Here is a 23,324-nt window from a genome sequence, read left to right as displayed (position 1 = left end):
TGTTATTCTGAGTTTTGGGGCACTGTTTAGACTAATTACAAAATATCTGGGGTTGAAAGCAGGATGGTGCTTAATAAAACATCGATGATCAGCTAACAAACAAATTTGTCCATGAATAATCAAGAGTTGTTCACCCAGAAAGGAAAATTATGCCATTATGCTCATGTTGTTCCACAACCCACATGCGATGATTAGGGACTGACAGCCTCAGTCACCAATTACATTTATTGTATCTTTATTGTTTTTGTCCATAAAATTAAGTGAATGATGACTGAGGCTGTCAAAACTCAGTCATCACTACAAATGTACTAAAATGGATAAAAAGGACTATATATATATATACACACACACTCACCTAAAGGATTATTAGGAACACCTGTTCAATTTCTCATTAATGCAATTATATAATCAACCAATCACATGGCAGTTGCTTCAATGCATTTAGGGGTGTGGTCCTGGTCAAGACAATCTCCTGAACTCCAAACTGAATGTCAGAATGGGAAAGAAAGGTGATTTAAGCAATTTTGAGCGTGGCATGGTTGTTGGTGCCAGACGGGCCGGTCTGAGTATTTCACAATCTGCTCAGTTACTGGGATTTTCACGCACAACCATTTCTAGGGTTTACAAAGAATGGTGTGAAAAGGGAAAAACATCCAGTATGCGGCAGTCCTGTGGGCGAAAATGCCTTGTTGATGCTAGAGGTCAGAGGAGAATGGGCCGACTGATTCAAGCTGATAGAAGAGCAACTTTGCCTGAAATAACCACTCGTCACAACCGAGGTATGCAGCAAAGCATTTGTGAAGCCACAACAAGCACAACCTTGAGGCGGATGGGCTACAACAGCAGAAGACCCCACCGGGTACCACTCATCTCCACTACAAATAGGAAAAAGAGGCTACAGTTTGCAAGAGCTCACCAAAATTGGACAGTTGAAGACTGGAAAAATGTTGCCTGGTCTGATGAGTCTCGATTTCTGTTGAGACATTCAGATGGTAGAGTCAGAATTTGGCATAAACAGAATGAGAACATGGATCCATCATGCCTTGTTACCACTGTGCAGGCTGGTGGTGGTGGTGTAATGGTGTGGGGGATGTTTTCTTGGCACACTTTAGGCCCCTTAGTGCCAATTGGGCATCATTTAAATGCCACGGCCTACCTGAGCATTGTTTCTGACCATGTCCATCCCTTTATGGCCACCACGTACCCATCCTCTGATGGCTACTTCCAGCAGGATAATGCACCATGTCACAAAGCTCGAATCATTTCAAATTGGTTTCTTGAACATGACAATGAGTTCACTGTACTAAAATGGCCCCCACAGTCACCAGATCTCAACCCAATAGAGCATCTTTGGGATGTGGTGGAACGGGAGCTTCGTGCCCTGGATGTGCATCCCACAAATCTCCATCAACTGCAAGATGCTATCCTATCAATATGGGCCAACATTTCTAAAGAATGCTTTCAGCACCTTGTTGAATCAATGCCACGTAGAATTAAAGCAGTTCTGAAGGCGAAAGGGGGTCAAACACAGTATTAGTATGGTGTTCCTAATAATCCTTTAGGTGAGTGTATATATATATATATTGTAAAAATGCAATGAAAATGGTACATTTAAAAAAGAAAAAGAAAAAAAAAAGTCATTTTGCTTGTCAAGTAAATTGATCTTTTGTTTCAAAGGAATAGTTCACCCAACAATGATAATTCTCTCATCATTTATGCAGTCTCAAACTCTTGTTACTTTCTTTCTGCTGCGGATTTCAAACGATGATATTTTGTTTAGATAAATGGGACTTCTGTCCATACAATGCAAGTCAATGGGTCCAACACTTCCAAGCTACAAAAAGAACATAAAGACAGCATCAAGGTAATCTATACGACTTGAGTTGTTTAATCCATGTCTTCTTCTGAAGTGATGCAGTCGATTTTGGGTGGGATAAGGACCATAATGTAACACCTTTTTCATTACAAATCTTCTGTCATCTGTAGTCTCATTGGTACGAACATAATTCGAAGCTCGATTACACATCCTTGCACTTGACGCTTGGGCTAAGACTTAGTATGGACTTGGCTTTACAAGTGATTTTTTTGGGGGGGGTTTCTGTGCATCATTTTCCCTGGGTGTGCTGTGATAAACCATGGTCGCACAACAGCTAATCACAGTATGCTCTCACTCACACACACACACACACACACACACACACACACACACACACGTTGTGTTTCCATGTTTTATGGGGACTTTCCATAGACATAATGGTTTTTATACTGTACAAACTTTATATTCTATCCCCTAAACCTAACACAACCCCTAAACCTAACCCTCACAGAAAACTTTCTGCATTTTTACATTTTCAAAAAACATAATTTAGTATGATTTATAAGCTGTTTTCCTCATGGGGACCGACAAAATGTCCCCACAAGGTCAAAAATTTCGGGTTTTACTATCCTTATGGGGACATTTGGTCCCCACAAAGTGATAAATACACGCTCACACACACACACACACACACACACACACACTGACCTGTGAAGGCTGTCTCTATCATCTCACTAAATTATGCTACAGATTGAGGAACAAATCACCTCCAGTCTTTTCCTTTGGCCTGAAGTGTAGACTGAAACACATGAAAGGATCTTCAGAGAGTCGGGTATCATTATAGTCATGAAAAGCCAGTGTGCAACGCCACTCATCTTTACTTTCCCTTAAGATCAAAGCCACGGTGCTGCTGATGGGATTATTGGGGTCATCATTACATATATAACTAGTAATCAACCAATATATATCAGCTAGGCCGATATTTGGCCATTTTGAGATTATTAACATTGGTCGCTTCGCCGGTTAACAGTAAATATCATTCCATCGTGTGTCAGTTCTAACGTCCAGCCTCAGTCACCATTTACTTTTAGTGCATCATTTTTTCCATACAATGAAAGGTGTGGGCAACATTCCACCTAACATCTCCCTTTGCGTTCCATGGAAGAAAGTCAGTGTTTAAATGTGTAATCTATTGTGGATCCTTGAATATTTTGTTACTTAGGATCACCCTGTACTCTACATATAGATTTCAACTATTGCAAAACTACAGTACACCCCTGTAAGTCAACCACCTGACCAACATTCTGGTCACCCGGCTTTGCTCTCTCAAACCGACAAGCCACCAGTCTCTCCATGGTCTTGGAGCAAAACACTGAATCAAATGCATGGCTGACAAGAAATACAATCAAAAATAGGTGGTACACCTTGTGGAATTTGCTGCCATTATTTGGCATAATGAAAGGGTACCAAGCATCTCCGGCAAAGAGATAAAAGGCATTTTAGTGCCTTGTTTAACAAGAAGAAAATAGAGGTATTGATCTGTTCTGCTCCTGTGTTTTCAACTGTTGAGAGTTTTATTAGGGCTATTTATGTAAGTAATCTCAAAGTCTGCTCAAGCTGAGAGAGAGAGAGAGAGAGAGAGAGCAAACTGACTATTTTCCTGAAACCTGGAATATGGGTTTAATACACCCATATGGGTGACATGTCCGTCATGTGTGTGTTTGTCTTTTAAGTTTCTCATTAAAATATTATTTATATTGACAAGCAGTTTCTCGCCTCCTCCTTTCCATTGACTATTTTTACATATGAAAGACTTTCTCTTCCACTGCACATCTTTTTTTAAAGATCCATTACCTTACTAATTTGTCTCACATATTGAACACCCAAATGTGAAGCCACTGTTACAGTATCATTAAAATCAGGACCACTTATGTCAATTAGCTGATGTAACTTTACAGATTTGGTTGTACACAAAGTGTAGTTTCACCATGTACACCTAAATAAGCCCTGTTAACCAGATGTTGCTGTACATTGATGAGGAACCTTCCACCCTTGCTTTTTGAACAAGTCTAACAATGTTTTATAAAGGACTCTTTAAAGTGTGAATCCACTGGTCTGCAGCTTGCTGGAATCCATTAGGAACATGGTAGAATCCAGTCCCAATCCACCACCTTGTTTTAGGTGGATTTAGGTGGTGCCACTTTTCTCTACACTAAGTTCCCAGGTCCTGTTAGAAACCTCTGAATAAACAAAAGAAGATGTTGCAACTCTGCTGACCAGATTAATCAGTCCCCGTCCTCCATCTTCTCTGGGTAAAAACAGTACACTCTGGGGCACCCAATGAAGCAGGTCCCAGAAAAAGTACTTAAAAGAAAAACTATTTAATTTTTGCCAGGACTCCATTAGGGGGATCAAGACAAGCCAATCGATGCCACAGAGCTGACACTACCAAATTATTAATTATGAATCTTCCTCTAAAATACATTTTTGGTAAGATCCATTACCAATTTGCTAACCTCCCTTTGACCTTATCTAAGATACCTGACCAGTTTTTCTGTACAATAAAATTATCACCAATATAGACTCCCAAATACTTTACTCCATCCTACTTCCAGGATAGCCCACCCTGTAAACTTGGAAGACCCCTTTCAGATGTACCACAAACTAAAACTTTGCTTTTGGATGAGTATACCTTAGCTGTAGAAATAAAACCAAATTCTATAAATGTCTTCTGTAAATTGTCTACATCATTTTGCCCTTTAATTAAAATCATGATATAATCAGCGTATGCAGTAAGATTAAATGTTACACCAGAGTTTGGTTAAGTCCAACCCTCAATGTTAACTTTTTTTGCCAGCAGAGGTTCAATATCCAGAGCATAAAACATACCTGACAAAGCACACCCTTGTTTGGTACCTCTATAAATCTAAAAAGGAGCAGTTAAACCACCATTCATTTAACACAAACACAATATCCTTGTACAAATCCCTGGTCATGGTAATTAAACCAGAGCTGAATCCAAACTCCTCCAGTGTAGCTGTGCTCAACCCGTTCAAAAGCATTTTCCTGGTCTACTAAATTGCGACCAGTTTCAAAACCCAATAATCTGAAGACGTCCAAAATTTCCCGAAAGAAATTAATATTGTCAAATATAGACCTGTTAGGCACACAATTGGTCTGGTCAATATGGATGACCCTCCCAAACATCTTCCTTAGCCTAATGGCCAAATCCTTAGACAAAAGATTCACATCTGAGCATAAAAGTTAAACAGGATGACAGTTCTTAATATTTTTAATGTCCCCCTTTTTTGGCAGTAATGTAATGACTGCCCTCCTGCAACACAAAGGCAGAGACACTTAAGACATACTGTCATTGAGTACGTCAAGCAAATCATCCCCCACCTCTTGCTCAAAAAAACGTATACAAATCTATAGGTAGACCACCTAGTCCAGGGGCCTTGCCACATTCCATGCTCTGTAGAGCAACATAAAGCTCATCAGCAGTCAAAGGATTTTCTATCCTGCCATTGTCCTCAGATATGTTTGGCAGGTTTATATAAAACTTGCTGGCTAATTCATCCATATCCATACACTCACTCCTGTACAGCTCGAAATAAAACGGCAAAGCTCTCGGTCTAATCTCCTTCAGTTCAGTCAGTTCACGCCCATCCGCTGAGAGAAAAGAGTGAGTAGACCTACTCTGACCATTCTTTTTTCTAAAAATGTGTTCTAGAACTGAAAAATAAAATGTCCTGCAATAAAGAGGTATTGTAATTCTAATATGCACTCTTGAACCTTATCATTCCGATAATAACATTTCAATAAACAAGACAATGAAAAGCCAACGGAATATTTCACAGTTTTTCACCACATTAATATGGTGCTTAAAACAATAAAACCTGTTCAATCTTACCATTTTTATAAAGTTGTTTCTTATTTGTACTCAAGTGTATTTTCTTTATGATTTACGGTGCGTGTTGAATAAATAACAAAGCTCATGAGTCAGAGCAAGCTGCACGACTGCATGGTGAGACGATGTGTGTGGCTCATTATGATTCTGGTCTCATTTATCATTAACATTACAATTGAAATCTCTCCCTGAAAATAAATATTCTTCTATATTACAATTAGAAAAAGTGTTACATTATCTAACAACAGTACCCTATCAGGTCCAGAGACAGGAGCATAAATATTTATAAAAACCAAAATACAATTTTAAAACTTGACTCATTCTTGAAGGACAACTGTTAAAATGTAGTGTTCTACTTCATTAGACATCAGTTTAAAATTCTTCTGAATAAGCACTGCTACACCACTGCAGTTAGAATTGTTATGACTTAAAACATCATTCCCATCCCACTCCATCATCCAATTATTTTCATTATAATTGTCAGTATGGGTTTCTTTAACCACCACATACAGTTTCTTTTGTTTTATTAATTCACAAAGCATTGCTATCATTTTACAGTCTCTTGCCCTATTTATATTGTGTGCCCAATCTGCCTCACTCTCTCCCGTTTCTCTCTTTAATGTTCTTGCGGAATTTCATGAACAACTCACGGTCAGGAAAATAATCTTCTACTTTCACTCCCTTCATCCCCTTAGTTGTCTGTAATAGGTCTTAATTTTTTCAAGTGTGTAAGTGCTAAGAAAAAATCTTTTTTGTGAAGCTGAACACACGGAATCTGAAGATTCGCTCTCACTTCCAGGAACGGACTCTATCGGAGTCCAGTTCCTGATTCCCAACATCTTTCCCAGTCAGTTCACCCCCTACAACTTTGAAAAGGAAAAGCAAAAGATATAACATCGCTGGCATTTTAAAAACACTCTCCTCCTCAGCCATATGAATATTCACCCCTCTTCAATTGTAACCAGCTCAGCGGCTGCTACTCCATAACATTCCTCCATTATTTTACGTTCAGCAAAATAATCCTCACATTTCTTAACATTGCACCCATTTCCCCAATTATCCTTCTTATCAATTTTCTCAGTCGCATCAATCATGGCTACTCCGCTAATTCCCTGACCTCCCTCTTGTGATTGCTCTGCACCTGTGTCGGTGCTTTTCTGACCCCCACTTGCACTCTCCTTCTTAACCGCTTCCAGAGCTCTCTTTTCTGGACAGGCACAAATCATGTGCCCCTCCTGTCCAAACTGAAACATTTCATAGTCTCTGAAGTTGCAAATACTACATGATCATAGCTATCGGTTTTAAACTTTGAAGCTAAATTGAAATCTTCATTGTCATTACATAGAAGCATGTGTACTTTTCTTTGAAAGGAAACAATGTGATTTCATTGAGATGATTTACACCCAAGCAACATTTTTCTGATAGGTGACACATCCTTTCCGTGTCTTGCCAATTCATCCATCTCTGATAAATGGTGGTACGTTGGACAGTGTTATTTTCTTTGCCATCTGCACTAAGGGCAATACCGGCTTAAACAAATCATTAATGACAATTCCCCTTGCAACTAAACTCATTCAATTTCTCCCTGTTATCCAAAAGCAGCACCACTGCACTATTAATTCTCAAGGCAGAAAACAATACTGTTATTGCCAATAACAGCTGCAACAGCAGTGCTACACTCCTCCACTGAACAGCGTTCTGCGGGGATGAACTTAATGCCATACCACCCCATTAGCTTGTCAAAACTCATTTGAGGTTCAGATGCTGCCATTTCAACCAGCAAAACTTCCTTTCCAGAATTATCCTAAAGCAAAATCACAGAGAAAAAAAAAATAAATACTTACACATAGTAAACTTCTCTACCACTCACACACGTCAACTCCACCCACTCAAAGCATGCACGCACAAGAGACTGCCTCCTGGCCAATCTGACAGAGGAAAATTAAATCACATTGCATCTTCTCTCAGCTTTAATGAGGCTAACCAAAGCTGCTCAGAGCAAAGACAGGGCAGGGTTACTCATCTGACTTGACTTTTCCCTCACTCACCCTAAAGAACCCCTTTCCCAAGGATTTGCCTTCCATAGCCCTTAGCCATGCTCAATTCGGAGACCCACAGCACTTGACATACGTTCAAAAACAAGTGAAAATAGAAAGAGGGAAAAAAAAAACATTTTAGTCTCAGCACTGCACGTTTGAAATGCCAGAGAGATTTGAATAGACTGACACTGCATTTATAACATTAGAGAGGGAATGAATGTTAAGCAGCAAAAGGGAGGCTGATTTTACACATGCAGAGAACAAAACGCAGGGTGTCAGCGGCAAGCAAAAGAGATTATATAGCTTTCATCAGAAAGCAAATACATGGGTGGGTCAATACAGAAAAACTAAAACGATGCAAAAGGGAGGTCCAAGAGAAACTAGGTTTGTACCCCTTAAAACAGTGTAATTTGCATAGAAATAATCCTAGAACATAAGCTTGCCTTTAAAAAAAAAGAATTCTCATCTTGTTTACCCAAGCACATTTTCCTGAATGCAAATCTAATTTCTTCATACCACACATTTGAGCATGCTCGGAAATCTCAATTTTCACCAAAAAGTGAATTTCAGATTATCCAAAGACAAGCAAAACACATTCAAGAAGTGTTCCGTATGCACCAAATTGGTTATTCGGTGTCGCTTAAACCAGTTTTGGTAGGCAGTATACCAGTCGATCCTACCAGCTTTAGGAGCCATTTATGGCCAGTGGCTAAAATCCAAGGAGGACAATGAAAGTGTCCGAACAGCTCCGCAAACAATATTAAGGCATCACCCAGGTTAGACATGCAACAGTTTAAGTAAACTAGTTCAAAAACCCAGAGCCACACAAAATACAAGGATACGCAATCATGAATCTTTATTGGATTTTCAATAAATTAAGCAATGAAAAATATATTGCAGGATCTGAAGTAGTCAGCCTCTCAGCCCTTGACCATGTAATGGCTTAAAGTAGAGCTTTTGGGCAGTCTATAGACCGGAGCACTCTGGCCATAGGTGGAACTATAGCCACTTGAGATGTCAGATGTTGAGCCTATGGACTTTCTTTGACCTGGAACAGTTAGAGCGAAGGTTAAAAGCTTGTTAAAGGCCCCAGATGAGACCACACAGGCGTTAGAATCTACCACGCCAATTCAAGTTAAATCTTGGAGCACAAGATCCAGAGAACATACCATCAGAATCCACTTGGACAGTTGACCCAGGAGAAGTCATCAGGTCTGTGGGCTGACGAAATGAAGCAAAGAGCCCAGGTGACTTTTGGCTACTGATTGTAGAGCCAGATCCAGCCCAAGAAGATCCACCTGCTTGACTGTACAGTTTGGACACAGGCACATTTACATCCAGGGTCAGAGAAGCAGGGACATACAGGCTGGAGACACCTAGAGTCTGAAGAGATACACCATCGGTAGAGCGACTTCCTCCCTGCATAGATGCATACAGACTGGATGGCACCAGGGGAGCACCAGCCTTGCTACGGGAACTCGATGTATACAGGCTGTAAGAGCTCGGATCACTAATGGACTGGCTAGAAACACCTAGAGGGGAACCTGAGGAATTAAGCTTAGCATATGCAGGGGACCCAACACTATACGGACTAGAGGCACTTTGAGACTGGAAGAACCAGCCAGAAGAACTGCCACTTCCTCCCGGAGTGGAAACAAATTGGCTAGGACCGCCTGTTGAGGATGGGGAAAACCTACTGGGAGTCAAAGAGCTTTGCGAAGGAGAAATGCTCAGTGATGCAGCTGTACTAGAGGTCTGAACACCTTGGGGGAACCTAAAGGAAGGTTTCCATCCTGCTATCTGGGAGGGGGTGTACACACTTTGAGGTGCTTGGCTAGACTGGCTGATAGGACCTTGGGGTGAAGGTGCAGACACACTAGAGTACTGGGAAGATCCTGGGACAAACCGATTTAGTCTGCCTTGAGACTGAAGGGTTGAGCCACTGGAAGTGCTACCCTGTCTGAAAGCCAACTGATACACACCCGGAGCACTGGCAGACTGAACCTTAACACTCGGAGGGGAGGACATTTGTTTGGTTAACTGGGTAGCTACTCCAGGGGCATACAGACCTAATACATCTTGAGACTGGCTAGAAGATGTCCTATCAGGGCTACTCACTCTCTGAGACAGAAACTTTCTGGAAGCACCCATTTGAGACCTAGAACTATCTGGAGATGTCAGCCCAAAACTTGTAGACAAAGACTTCTCACTTCTAGACTGGCTAGAAACAATTGGTGAAGAGCCTAATGTAGTATAGGTATGAGAGTCAGGGGTATATGGACTAGAGACACTTTGGGACTGGGTAGACAGCCCACGGTCACTACCACTTTCTCCCTGTGGTGAAGCAACACCTCCTGGGTATGGAGAAGAAAACCTATTGGGAGTCAAAGAGCTTTGAGATGGAGCACTGCTCTTTGACACAGCAGTACTGGAGGTCTGAAAACTTCTGAAAGGCTTCCGTTGAGATGGTTGGCTCAAAGACACTGGGTTACTACTTGTAATTATTTGGGGGTACTGTATAGATACAGGCACTTTTTCATATAGGTAAGGAGATGCAGGAGCATACTGGCTAGGTGCACCTACAGGCTGGAGAGATAAGCCATTGGTGTAACCGGCTTCTCCATGTGTGGGTACTTTACGAATGTAACCTGCCAATTGATCACCTGCGCTGCTTTGGGAGCTCTGGACATTAGCAGACTGGCTAGAAACACCTAAGGGTGGGTAACCAAGCTTTGTATATGCATCGGGCCCAGGTGCATCTGGACTTGAGGCACTTTGAGATTGAATGGATGAGCCACTGGAACTGCTACTTCCTCCCGGTGTGGAAACAAGTGGAATAGATCCTCCTGTGGACAACAGGGAAGAAAACCCACTGGGACTCTGAAAGCTTTGAAATGAAGAGCTGCTCTGTGATGGCCTGGATTCACCCTGGGAGATAGATGAATACGATCGCTGATCACTGGTCGACTGGCTAGAAACTAGGGGCGAGGAACCAAGATTAATATATGCAGAAGCCCCAGGAGTATACTGGCTTGCGATAACTTGAGACTGATGGTGAAGACCACCAAAACTACCACTTCCTCCTTCTGTAGAAACCAATGGACCAGAAACTCCTGCCAATTGTGGTCTAGAGCTTCCCTGAGAAGTATATTGGGTGTGAAAGCCCAGTCTCCTTATGATCTGACTAGCAAGTTTTCCAGGTGAAGAGAAGTTCTTTGTATATGCTGGAGATCCAGAGGCATTTCGATCTGAAGTGCCCAGAGACTGGGAAAACAAGACACTGTAAGGGCTGCTCCCTCCTGGAAAGGTGAGGGGTTGACTGGAGTAATTGGTTTGAGACAGTGTGCCAACCTGGGAAGTGTTCTGGAAACTCTGATTGCTAGTAGACTGGCTAAAAAGTCTCAGGGGTGAGGTCATATTCCCTGCAGTGGTGGAAGCTCGAGAGGCGTACTGATCAGAGCTGCTCTGATAGTCTGCTGAATGCACGCTTTGATCAATGTTATACTGGCTAGAGACATCAGGGGGTGAGAAAACAAGCTTTGAAGACTCTGCTGCATTCTGACTAGAGGAACTTCCAGGCTGGTTGAAGCCACTATAACTACCATTTCCTCCTTATGTGGAAACAAGTTGACCAGAATCTCCTGCTTGTGGCCAAAGGTGGTCCGGATTCAAAGTATACTGGCTGTAGGTACCCAGTCCACTGGCAGACTGGTTAGTTAGATCCTGGACACCAGAACTGCTTGAAGCACCACCTTTAACATACTGGCTTGAAGACAGAAACCTGCTGGCATCCAGGTTTTTCTCAGAAAGCACATCGGAGACCATTTCAATAGGAAAGCTCCCAGCTGTTGGAGCCTCCAAAAAAGACTGGACTCCCCGAGGTGAAAAGGCTAATGGAGATTGAACACGGCGAGTCCAATCTAGAAAACAATACAATAATGAGAAAGAAAATTCACCCTTAAAATGTGTTACTTAACAGAAATTCAATACCCACCTACATGTCCAACAGCAGGTTCACAAACAATCATGAGGATTAATATCAAGTGGAAGCTATGGGGAAAAAAAAAAAATGTTTTGCACATTTTCAAACAATATTTAAAACTGAGAAATGCATCCAACTATAAACAAACCTTTTCCACCCCAGAGCCATTGCGGAAAACCAGGGTGTACAACTCAACTTTCCCAAAAGTTGTGTTGTTCTTACCAACTGCAAAGCAGCACATCTACTAACAATCAATTAGTCTTATATAAGACCTTGTCTGTCCTATTAGATCACATGACTAATTACACCAAATACTGTTCAACTGAGTCTACTTTGTTATACAGTCATCGTATTTGACCAAAATAATTTATATTTACCTGTCTCATTTATTAGCAACCATTAGACATGCTTTTCAAAACATCTGACCATTAAAATAACATGTTACTGATTTTAAAATACACAGTTAATTTTAAGGGAGGGGAAGCATTAATGTAAGTTTCTTTGCAAGTGGTAAATACCTACATAGGGTGGGTGCTAATGAGAACCTCAAAATAATAAATAAACAAACAAACAAATAAATAAATAGTCTTTGTAGAGCTAGTGGTAGTGTAGGGGTTTGTAGTGTAGCTATAAACTGTACAAGTAAAAGTACAATTACTCGAAAATAATAAATACTCAAATAGAAGTAACAATATCGATACATTTAATTACTTTAGTAAGAGTAAACTAGTTATTGCCATTTGTAACATAATGGAGGTTTACTCCTTAATATTCCATTTCATAATACATATTTAAAATGTTCTGAAATGTCCAACTTTGTGGGCAATCGAGGTGTCAGGCTTGTTCATTTCCAGAGATTCCTGAGTGGCCAGGTACCCTGCCGGAAATAAGACTGAAATTCTTTGATTCCAGAGATGACACTTTGTTTAAAATCTTCACAATTTTTGGGTGATCAGTTCTTTTAGACTCCAATGCTGCCAGACATGATTTAGAATCAGTTATCAGTAAAAAAGGATTTATGTGGAACAGTCTCAATGAACTTCAGTGCTAGTAATAAATCAGTAAAAACTGAACTTTGGTTGGAGATGCTGATGCCTTGACACAGTTGACTTGTTGCAAAGGCTGCTGCCACTTGATTTCCAGATTTGGATCCATCTGTATATATTGGGATATGTTGTGGGAACACTGCTCTTAAATCCAGGAATTGTTGGTAACATTAATTTGTATACGTTTTTGATTTTTGGTTTCTTGTTAAATCCAGATGGATTTTGGGCTTTTTGAGATCCCATGGGGGGATTTTGCAAATATGTGTCTGCTCCAGAATGTTTAGATCAACTTTCAAATTCTCCAGATGGGTTTTTACACATAGGCCAAATGGACAAATGTGACTTGGTTTTCTTTCATATAGTAAAATTGATTATTTATAATTGAAGTTGAGAAAACTTCTGAATAGGCTGGATTTTATTTGTTTTCAGTTTGATTGCATATTGTAGGGTCAGCTTTAGGCATCTGATTTCCAAGGAAGGGTCATTGGCTTCCACATATAAACTTTGAATTGGTGATGTTCTGTATGCTCTTTAAGCCAGTCGAATACCTTGGTGGTGAACAGTATCTAGAAGTCATCTCCTGGCTGATCCATAAATTATGCTTCCATAGTCCAGCTTTGAGCAAATCAAGGTTCTGTACGGATTCAAAAGAGTTGAACTGTCCATTTGGTTTTGGATAAAACCTTTAAAACCTTCATAGCTTTAAAACATTTATTTTTTAATAATTTATAATAGGGGATAAAAGAAAGCTTGCTATCAAAATTGATACCAAGAAACCTTTTCAATTTAATGACTTTGATGGGGACTCCATCCATAAACAGCTCTGGTTCATTGTGCAATGAACGGAGCTGACAGAAATGCACACAGACAGTTTTAGTTTGAGAGAACTTGAAACCATTCTGAGTTGACCAGGAGTGTATTTTGTTTATCTTCAGTTGGATTTTTCACTCGATAGTATGCATGCACTTTATTCTGTAGCAAATGTAGATGTCATCTTCATATAAGCTACAATGAAAATCAGATCCAATGACTTTCGCAATGCTGTCTATTTTAATACTAAATAGAGTTACTGATAGAATACTACCTTGAGGTATTCCAAGTTCTTGTTTATGTAGATTGGACAAGGTGTTTGCAATCTTTAATCTAAAAGGTCAGTTTGATAAAAAGTTTTCAATGAAGGTTTGTAGGTGACCTCTATAATTAATTTGATACAGATCCTTTAAAATGCCATGTTTCCACATCATGTCGTAGGCTTTCTCCAGATCAACGAAGACAGCTACAACATACTCCTTTCTAATAATAGCATCATGAATATAGCTTTCATAACAAATAAGTTGATCTGTAGTGCTTCTACCTTTCCTGAAACCACACTGGGCATTACTTATGTGATGTTCAGATTCCAGTACCCAGACCAGGCGTTCATTGACCATCCTCTCCATTGTTTTACATAAGCAGCTGGTTAAGGCTATAGGGTGATCATTTATGGGATCACTATGGTCTTTTCCGGTCTTTGGAATGGGTATTAGTTCTGCTCAAAAGTCACGTGAACAAATGATACTGTTATCGCTTTTGCTAACTTTAAAACTAGCGGGTTGATGTCACATGTTGAAAATCCAGTGATGCTGGTAGTTACGATTCTCCCTGACAAATCAGTGATCTTCAATATTTTTGATGTCACATTTAGTATCGGATCGGCTCGCTTGGAACCTCGACCGAGATGGTACTAAAAAAGTATCAGGTACCAGGTACTATCCAAAAGCGAGCAGAGTCATGTTGAGTCGAGTTGTACCGTGCAGTGTTAAAACCCCAATATACTTTTAGTGATGAATGCTTAGATTGTCTCTGTCAGTAATCAGTGACCTAAAACATAAAAACAATAAAACTCTCAAAGATCAAATACAAAAAGGACTATTTTATTACATCAATTACTATTAAATGTATTCTACTCATCAATAGGCTGAAGAGACAGTGGTAAATCCCCTACTTTAACAGAGAATGAATTTATGGAGTTTATAGGTCTCGCCTTTTGAAATATCAATGCTTAATTTAGTACACCTTGATTTAAGATTGGGTTCCTCAAATTATATTAAAGAAACACCAGCACTTTCAGCAAAATTTTGAAGGTACTTGTAGAGTGTTTGGCATTTAATTCCTTGACGTCCTTTGGCTTGGCTTGTAGAATTTTTGTTTATTTAGATGGCCATGAAGTTCTGATGAAGCCGGTGTGTAGAATTCCGCAGATATCGACTATGCACGCTGGATTGATGATGGAAAGACCAGCAAAGTCCTGGAAATGGCTGCAGAAGAAGTTTGCAACTTCTGCTTTGCTGCCTTAAAGAACAAGATCCTAAACGAAGGGCCTGGTGGTATCAACAGAATTTCCCTTAGGAACTAATTTGATGACAACATGAGAACTCACTAACTTTTCCAAAGAGAAGAGCCAAATGCGGAATGTTCTTGCTAGTTGCAAGTTTTCTTCCTCCAATGGTCAAGATGCTATCGGTGTCGTCCTTTGTTCACAAGACAGTTGATAATCAACAGACCGACAGATATAATGGACTCTTTTGGACTCACCTAATTTACATCTGATTTTTGTAGACTTTTGGCGTCTTCTCGGCAGAGTCCTTCATTTATGACGTTTGAAGAATATCCATATTTTCTCTTAATCTTCTTCTGCTTCCAAGCTGATCAAGTCCCACACCATTTACTTTCGCTCATTTTTTCCTCCATATTTTAAAAGGGAATGGTTACAGAGACTGTAAGTCTCTCACATTCGGTCTAAAATCTTTCACGAAATACAGAAAGTCATACAGGTTTGGAACAACATGTGGGCAGGGAAATAATGACAATATTAATTTATGGCTGAACCATCAATTTAAGGATTGTCAGAGTTGGAGGAATATGTAAATTAGAAGACAAGATTGGAAACCAGTTTCCAGCTTTTATTACAGTGAAAATATTTGAACAATTGTCCATAGGATCAATCATATTTAATGCCAAACAAAAAAAATGAAGCATGCTTTATTAATGCCCATCTCCACAACTGCATTTTTATTTTTAAACTCCTGTATGGATTATTAGTTGTGTATTTACAGTATAACAAGTTCTTAAGTTGGAGCTGCAATTCTAAGCTTGAAATAGCCACTTGTCTTGGTGTAATATGAATCACATGACGAAAAAGTTTGAGCTTTTGCAGTGGTGGACTCGTGTGCAGCGGTAAAGTATGCTGTTGCAAAACTTCCAATTCAAAAACCTAAAGTATAGATTAAAACTTAAACCCAGTAATGTAATGAAAAGTGACATCTCCCCATTGTAACATTGATTTTCTTATATACAAAATTAAGTAGGCATACCCACTATTAACTCTTTCCCCGCCAAACACGGAATTTTCCGGGTTTTATGAAAAAACGCTTACCCGCCAAACACAGAATTTTCCGGGTATCCGTGTTTTAGGTGATATACGGTAAGGAAGACCCGTCCGCATGTTTTGAAACAGTACGCAACTGTTTGGCCCTGTCCCAAATGGCACACTCCGGACTTGTGGACTTCCTCAGAGTCCACACTTCGGTGACGTCATGTAGTGCAGACTTATAGGGCCCCTCGCGCAAGTCCACAAGGGCGCATTGAGAAGTATTTTTGGGACAGACTCGATCGTGAAGCGTGGTTATTGTTGGACAGGAGCTGCAGGTTCGGTTCGGGGAAATATGCTGCCTATTGTTGTTGTTTTTACTATTGTGTTTGCGAGATGGCTTGCCATGCAGAGAAATCACATTTATACGCTCCGACGTCGTAGAAGACAAGATTATTTTTCATGCATACAAATGCTGATGTTATGCACGGAGGAAAGGGTAAGCAAGTAAATGTTATTGACTTTGTAGATAAACATATAACTTGTCAAAAGTCGTTCATGCATTAAGTCATTATTATTTGATTTACTGTTTAATTTTCTTTTTTCTTTATATACAAATATATATATGTATTTTATATTTTTTATGTGTACCTTGTTTTTTTTATGTCGTTTTTTCTCTTTTTCTTTTCTTTTCTCTTGTCTTGTATTAATCAATACCAGTGAAAGGTGAGGCTCATTCCATTTGATTGCTAATATGGTTGATGACCATAATGTTTGTATAAACTGTAGGTAACAACTTCTAAAATGTACAGTGTACACAGTCATAAAAACCATAATGATACTTAAATATTTTCTTCTCAGCCATGTTATCAATTGTCTGTGTCCGTGAGCGAAAGCGCTCTTCACACCAGTTGTCTGATTGGCCTTTCGCAAGGACTCCTGGGTACTTGAAGTGCGTGAAGCCTGGATCTATGCGGGCTTCGCGGAAGACCGCTTCAAGGGTACAAAGGGGGCGCTGCTGAGCACACTTAAGAGCGTTAAAATGCTAAATGGGACGGCCTACGGACTCGTAGACTCAGCGAGCACGCGCAATTTAAGTCCACGAGACCGAAAGTCCGCATGAAGTGCGCCATTTGGGACAGGGCTTTAGATCAAAGAAACAGACTGCGATATTCTCAAACATGAAGTGGAACACCATACTAATACTAAAGCACTTGTTTGATAAAAATGCCTTTTTCTCAGCTTTTTGTCCGAAATGTTTTTTTGCCTAAAAGCAGAGGCTCAGCTCTTTATTTTGATATATAGCATCTTCATATATTCATGGAAGAAAATATTCTGCAGGCCATTAAATTTTAGCGAAAATCATCAAAAACCCTGGCGGTGGCTGGCAACTTTTTTTAAAAACGCTGCCGGGGAAAGAGTTAAACCTCTAATAGCAAATTCTCAAAAAAAAAAGTTTAAGTATTGAGTAAATTAATCTCATTTCTTCCAAAAGCTGGCATTTTTGTAAGGTTGATACTCTTTATAGACAGAAAAATACCCTCCTGGGTGGGTTCTATACAGTACCATTGTAAAGATACCAAGACAATGCAAAAAGGACAAGAGAAAACCTTGTGCCACTTGAAACTATTCAATTTGTATCCTGAACATAACAAGTTCCTAGAATAGTTTGAATAGAAAGTTTGCCTACAATTATCTTGCCATCAAAGCACATGCACTTCCTGAAATGCAAATCTTGTTTCTGTGCCATTTATGCAAACGCATCAGTTTAGTCAAAGATAAACTACCTACAAATAGTCGCAGCCAACAAGATGCACAGCATGCACAGAATGGTTTCAGAATTGCTTAGCCAAACCATTTTTGATAGCATACCAATCCATCCTACCGGATTTAGAAGCCTCTTATGGTCAAAGTGGTTAAGACAAGGGGGCACAAATGGTTTTTGAAGAACAGCAGTTAGGCATGCAACATAACGAAGAATGGGAAACAGTCACAAGCCACACAACGATATGAATCAAACCTTTATTGTATTAAGAGGCTTTAGCAGGTAAAGATGGAGAAATCAGCCCCCTAGCCCCTTGACTGAGTATTTGCCAGAAGCAGAGCTTTTGGACTGTCTATAGACAGCACTCTGGATATAGGGCAAACTATATCCACCGGATGTGTCAGATGTTGAGCCACTGGACCGTCTCCAACCTAGAACAATTAGATCATTAGTAAACATCTTAAGGCCACTGAAGGGGAGACTAAATTTAGTCTCCCCTTCAGTAAGAATCTACAAAGAAACAGATTAACTGGGAAAAAAAAGACTGACCAGAGAACATACCATCAGATGCCTTTTGGACAGCTGACCCAGGAGAAGTCATCAGGTCTGTGGGCTGATGAAATAAGAGCGCCCAGTTGACATCTGGCTACTGATTGTGGAGCCAGACTCGGCCCAAGAGGATCCACCTGCTTGACTGTACCGTTTGGACACAGGCAGAGTTACATCCAGGGTCTGAGATGCAGGAACGTACTGGCTGGAGACACCTGGAGTCTGAAGAGATGCACCATCGGCAGTGCGACTTCCCTGCATAGATGCATACAGACTGGATGGTGCCAGGGGAGCACCAGCCTTGCTCAGGGAACTCTATGCATACTGGCTATAAGAGCTCGAATCACTAATGGACTGGCTAGAAACACCTAGAGGGAAACTGGAGGAACCAAGCTTAGCATATGCAGGGGACCCAACACTATATGGACTAGAGGCACTTGGAGACTGAAGGAACCAGCCAGAAGAACTGCCACTTCCTCCCGGTGTGGAAACAAATTGGCTAGGACCTTCGGTTGAGGAAAACCTACTGAGAGACATGGAGCTTTGAGATGGAGACATGCTCAGTGACGCAGCTGTACTAGAGGTCTGAACACCTTGGGGAAACTTGGAAGGTTTCCATCCTGCCAACTGAGATAACACACTTTGAGGGGCTTTGCTAGACTGGCTAACAGCACCTTGGGGTGATGGCACGGAGTACTGGGAAGATACTGGGACAAACTGGTTTTGTCTGCCTGGAGACTGAACGGTTGAGCCACTGAAAATGATACCCTGTCTAAAAGCCAACTGATACGCAGTCGGAGCACTTGCAGACTGAACCTTAACACTCGGAGGGGAGGACATTGGTTTGGTTAACGGGTTAGCTACTCCAGGGGCATACGGACCGAACATACCTTGAGACTGGCTAGAAAACGCCCCATCAGAGCTACTCACTCTCTGAGACAGAAACTTACTGGAAGCACCCATTTGAGACCTAGAATTATCTGGAGATATCAGCCCAAAACTTGTAGAGAAAGACTTCTCGCTTCTAGACTGGCTAGAAACAATTGGTGAAGAGCCTAATGTAGTATAGGTATAAGAGTCAGGGGTATACGGTCTGGAGCTACTTTGAGACTGAAGGGGAAAGCCACTGTAACTACCACTTTGTACCTGTGGGAAGCAAAACCTCTTGCGGATGAAGAAAACCTACTGGGAGTCTGAGAGCTTTGATATGGAGCACTGCTCTTTGACAGCAGATCTGGAGGTCTGAAAACTTCTGAAAGGCTTCCATTGAGATGGCTGGGACACAGAGGGGCTACTTTTAATTATGTGGGGGTACAGACTAGACACTGGTACGGAGTACAGGGGAGAAGATGCAGTAGCATACTGCTAGGTGCACCTTGAGGATGGAGATATAAGCCTTTGTTGTAGCAATATTCTCCATGTGAGGGCACTTTACGAATGTAACCTGCCAATTGAGCACCAGCCCTGCTTTGGGAGCGCTGGACATTAGCTGACTGGCTAGAAACAATTAGGGGTGGGTAACCAAGCTTTGTATATGCAGTGGCCCCAGGGGTATACGGACTTGAGGTGTTTTGAGATTGGGACAAGCCACTGGAACTACTACTTCCTCCCTGTGTGAAAACAAGGGGGCCATAACCTCCTGTTGAGGACAGGGAAGAAAACCCACTGGGGCTCTGAAAGCTTTGGAATGAAGAGCTGCTCTGTGATGGCCCAGATTCACCTTGGGAGACAGACGTATACAATCTCCGATCAATGGTTGACTGGCTAGAAACTAAGGGAGAGGAACCAAGATTAGTATATGCAGAAGCCCCAGGAGAATACTGGCTTGTGATAACTGGAGACTAATGGCGAAGACCACCGATACTGCCACTTCCTCTTGTGTAGAAACTAAAGGTCCAGAAATTCCTGCCAATTGTGGCCCCAAGCTACCCTGAGAAGTATATTGGGTGGGGGAACCCAGTCTGCTTGTGATCTAGCTGGCAAATTTTCCAGGTGAAGAAATGCCTTTTATATGCTGGTGATCTAGAGGCATGTCGAACTGAAGTGCCCCGAGACTTGGAAAACAAGATACTGAAAGGGCCATGCCCGCCATGGAAGGTGAGGGATTGGCTGGAGTCATTGGTTTGAGGCGGTGTGCCAACCTGGGACGTGTACTGGAAATTCTGATTGCTAATAGACTGGCTAAAGAGACTCAGGAGTGAGGTCATATTCCCTGCATTGGTGGAAGATCAGAAGCAAATTGATCAGAGCTGCTCTGGGAGTCTGCTGAATGAAAGCTTTGATCAACAGTGGTATGGCTAGAGACATCAGGGGGTGAGAAACTAAGCTTTGAAGAGTCTGCTGTATCCTGACTAGAGGAACTTCCAGGCTGGTTGAAGCCACTATAACTACCATTTCCGCCTTGTGTGGAAACAAGTTGACCAGAATCTCCTGCTTGTGGCCCAGGGTGGTCCAGTGTTGCCGTATACTGGCTGTAGGTACCCAGTCCACTGGCAGACTGGTTGGCTATATCCCGGACACCTGAACTGGAGGAAAGTTGTACTAGGGATGCAACACTTTCTGGGTTGTGTTGATTTTGGGGTTGGGCCCAGGAAGCCAAGCCACTTTGGGTAAGAGGCATAGATCCATAACTGGTTGAAGCACCACCTTGAGCATACTGGCTTGAATAAAACAGACTTGCTGGGATCCAGGTTTTTCTCAGCAATCATATCAGAGACCACTTCAATAGGAATGCTCCCAGCTGTCGGAGCCTCCAATAAAGACTGGACTCCCCAAGGTGAAAAGGTTAGTGGAGATTGTTTTATAGATTGGATGCAACATGTTCAATGTAATAAGGTAAAAAAAAAAAAAAAAAAAAAAAAAAGTTACTGAACAGAAATGCAATACTCACCAACATGTCCAACAGCATGTTCCCAAACCATCATGATTAATATTAAGTGGACACTACAAAAAAAAAAGATAAAAAAAAAAAAAAGGCATAAAAACCTTTGCACACTTTCCACCAATAAACAAAATTGAATCCAAGTTTAAACAAACCTTTCCCATCTCAAAGCCATTGCAGAACACCAGCGTGTACAAATCTACTTTGCCAACAGTTGTGTTGTTCTTACCCAAACCAACACATCTACTAACACTCAAACAATTGTCTTATATAAGACCTTGTCTGTCTAATTAAATCACATGACCAATTACTCAAAATACTGTTCACCTGTGACCACTTTTTTGGATATACAATCATCGTATTGACCAAAAGGATTTAACTGTCTCATTTATTAGGAACCATTAGACAAGCTTTTCAAGAAGTCTGACCTTTAAATGACATGTCACTGAGTTTGAAATACACAGTTATATTTAAGGGAGCATGTATGTGTTTTTCTTTGCAAGTGGTCATTACCTACTTATAGGTTCTGCTGAGAAATTCAAAAAACACCTTATGTTTCATGTTAATTTCCCCATTTGGCCATATTGAAGTGTCAAAAAGAATTTGGCCAAATTTCCATATTGAAGGCTAAATATATGATGTGATGTTTTGAGAGTCATCAGAGGAATATATTGCACACAAAATGCAGATAACACAAAGATTGCTACCAAAAACTCCACTCAATGTATAAGTAGATCTGTTTTACGACACAGCTAATTTGACTAGTCTGACATTTTCATGAAATTCCATGGCCTACATGTTTTCTACATATGACATGTAATCATCAATGTATGGCCATATCCATGTTCTTAGTCAGGGTCAGGATGCAAATAACTTTGGCATTAGAGGAATGGATTATGTGGGTATTCCAGAATGCATGTTAAGTGAATTACCTGGGTAAGTTTACTCAGAGGAAAAAGAGTTAAGACTTTATTGTCATTGTGCAAATCAACTACATTTTGTTTGTATCCCACGTTCTCAAACATTTACATAAGAAGATCCTGCTTGTTGAGGATGCATCAGGTATAACCTGCCTCTTTTTCGAGAGGATCAAAATCAGTTGCAAAAAGGTTAGACATGGTACTTTATGTTCAGTTTCCAATCTTGTTTTAACTATCAAGTGGAAAATCAATGTCTATATTTATATAGACTATCTAACTTTGTACAATGACTACTGAACTTCATAGCTAACTATTTGAGTTTCCATGAGCATTGTTATATATCTCATGCGTTGCTTTTGTTAATGTTAGCTGAAATGATCTTGAATTAGCTAGCATACTGTAATTAATGAATTCAGTAATTACATTTATTGTACTTCATTGGAAAGTTGAATCTTGTGTGGATTATTTGTGTAGGCTCCAATGATTTGGGATGTTGTGTTAGACAAGACAAGTATATCCTATTTATGGCAGAAGTTAATGTCTTTGATTTTTCTACTTATGTTCATTAGATGCTGTCCAAAAGGATCCCTTGATATCGAGGGCAACAAATACAGAAATAGAGTCTGTAATAAAAGAAACGGTGGCAGCAGACCACAAAGGAGAAAGGAGGAGAAGCAACAAGGAGTAATAACATGTCCTTTCCATGAACTCACATACTTACATTAATAAAATCAGTAAATTTATTAAATTAATTGAAATATTTAAAATCAGTAAACATTCCTGTTTTAAGTGTACAAGAGGATATAAATATATCCACCACATGCTTAGTCTATTTCTGTTCTACACCTTAAAATCACTTTTTAAAAGTTAATTTATGCCATAGGTAAATGTATGCCTTGTTAAAAATAAATGAATGTGCATTTTACTATTCTCTGAACTGATAGCTGATGAACTTTAAAAATCATTCATTTAAAGGAAAATTTCCACTCAAAAATGAAAATTCAGCTCACCCTGATGTCACCCAGATGTGTATAACTTTCTTTCTTCAGAATAACACAAACAAAGGT

The sequence above is a fragment of the Xyrauchen texanus genome, chromosome 40 (assembly GCF_025860055.1).
Source record: "Xyrauchen texanus isolate HMW12.3.18 chromosome 40, RBS_HiC_50CHRs, whole genome shotgun sequence".
In the NCBI taxonomy this organism is placed as follows: Eukaryota; Metazoa; Chordata; class Actinopteri; order Cypriniformes; family Catostomidae; genus Xyrauchen; species Xyrauchen texanus.
The sequence above is the reverse complement of the archived record's forward strand: the minus strand, read 5'-3'. Positions refer to the sequence as shown.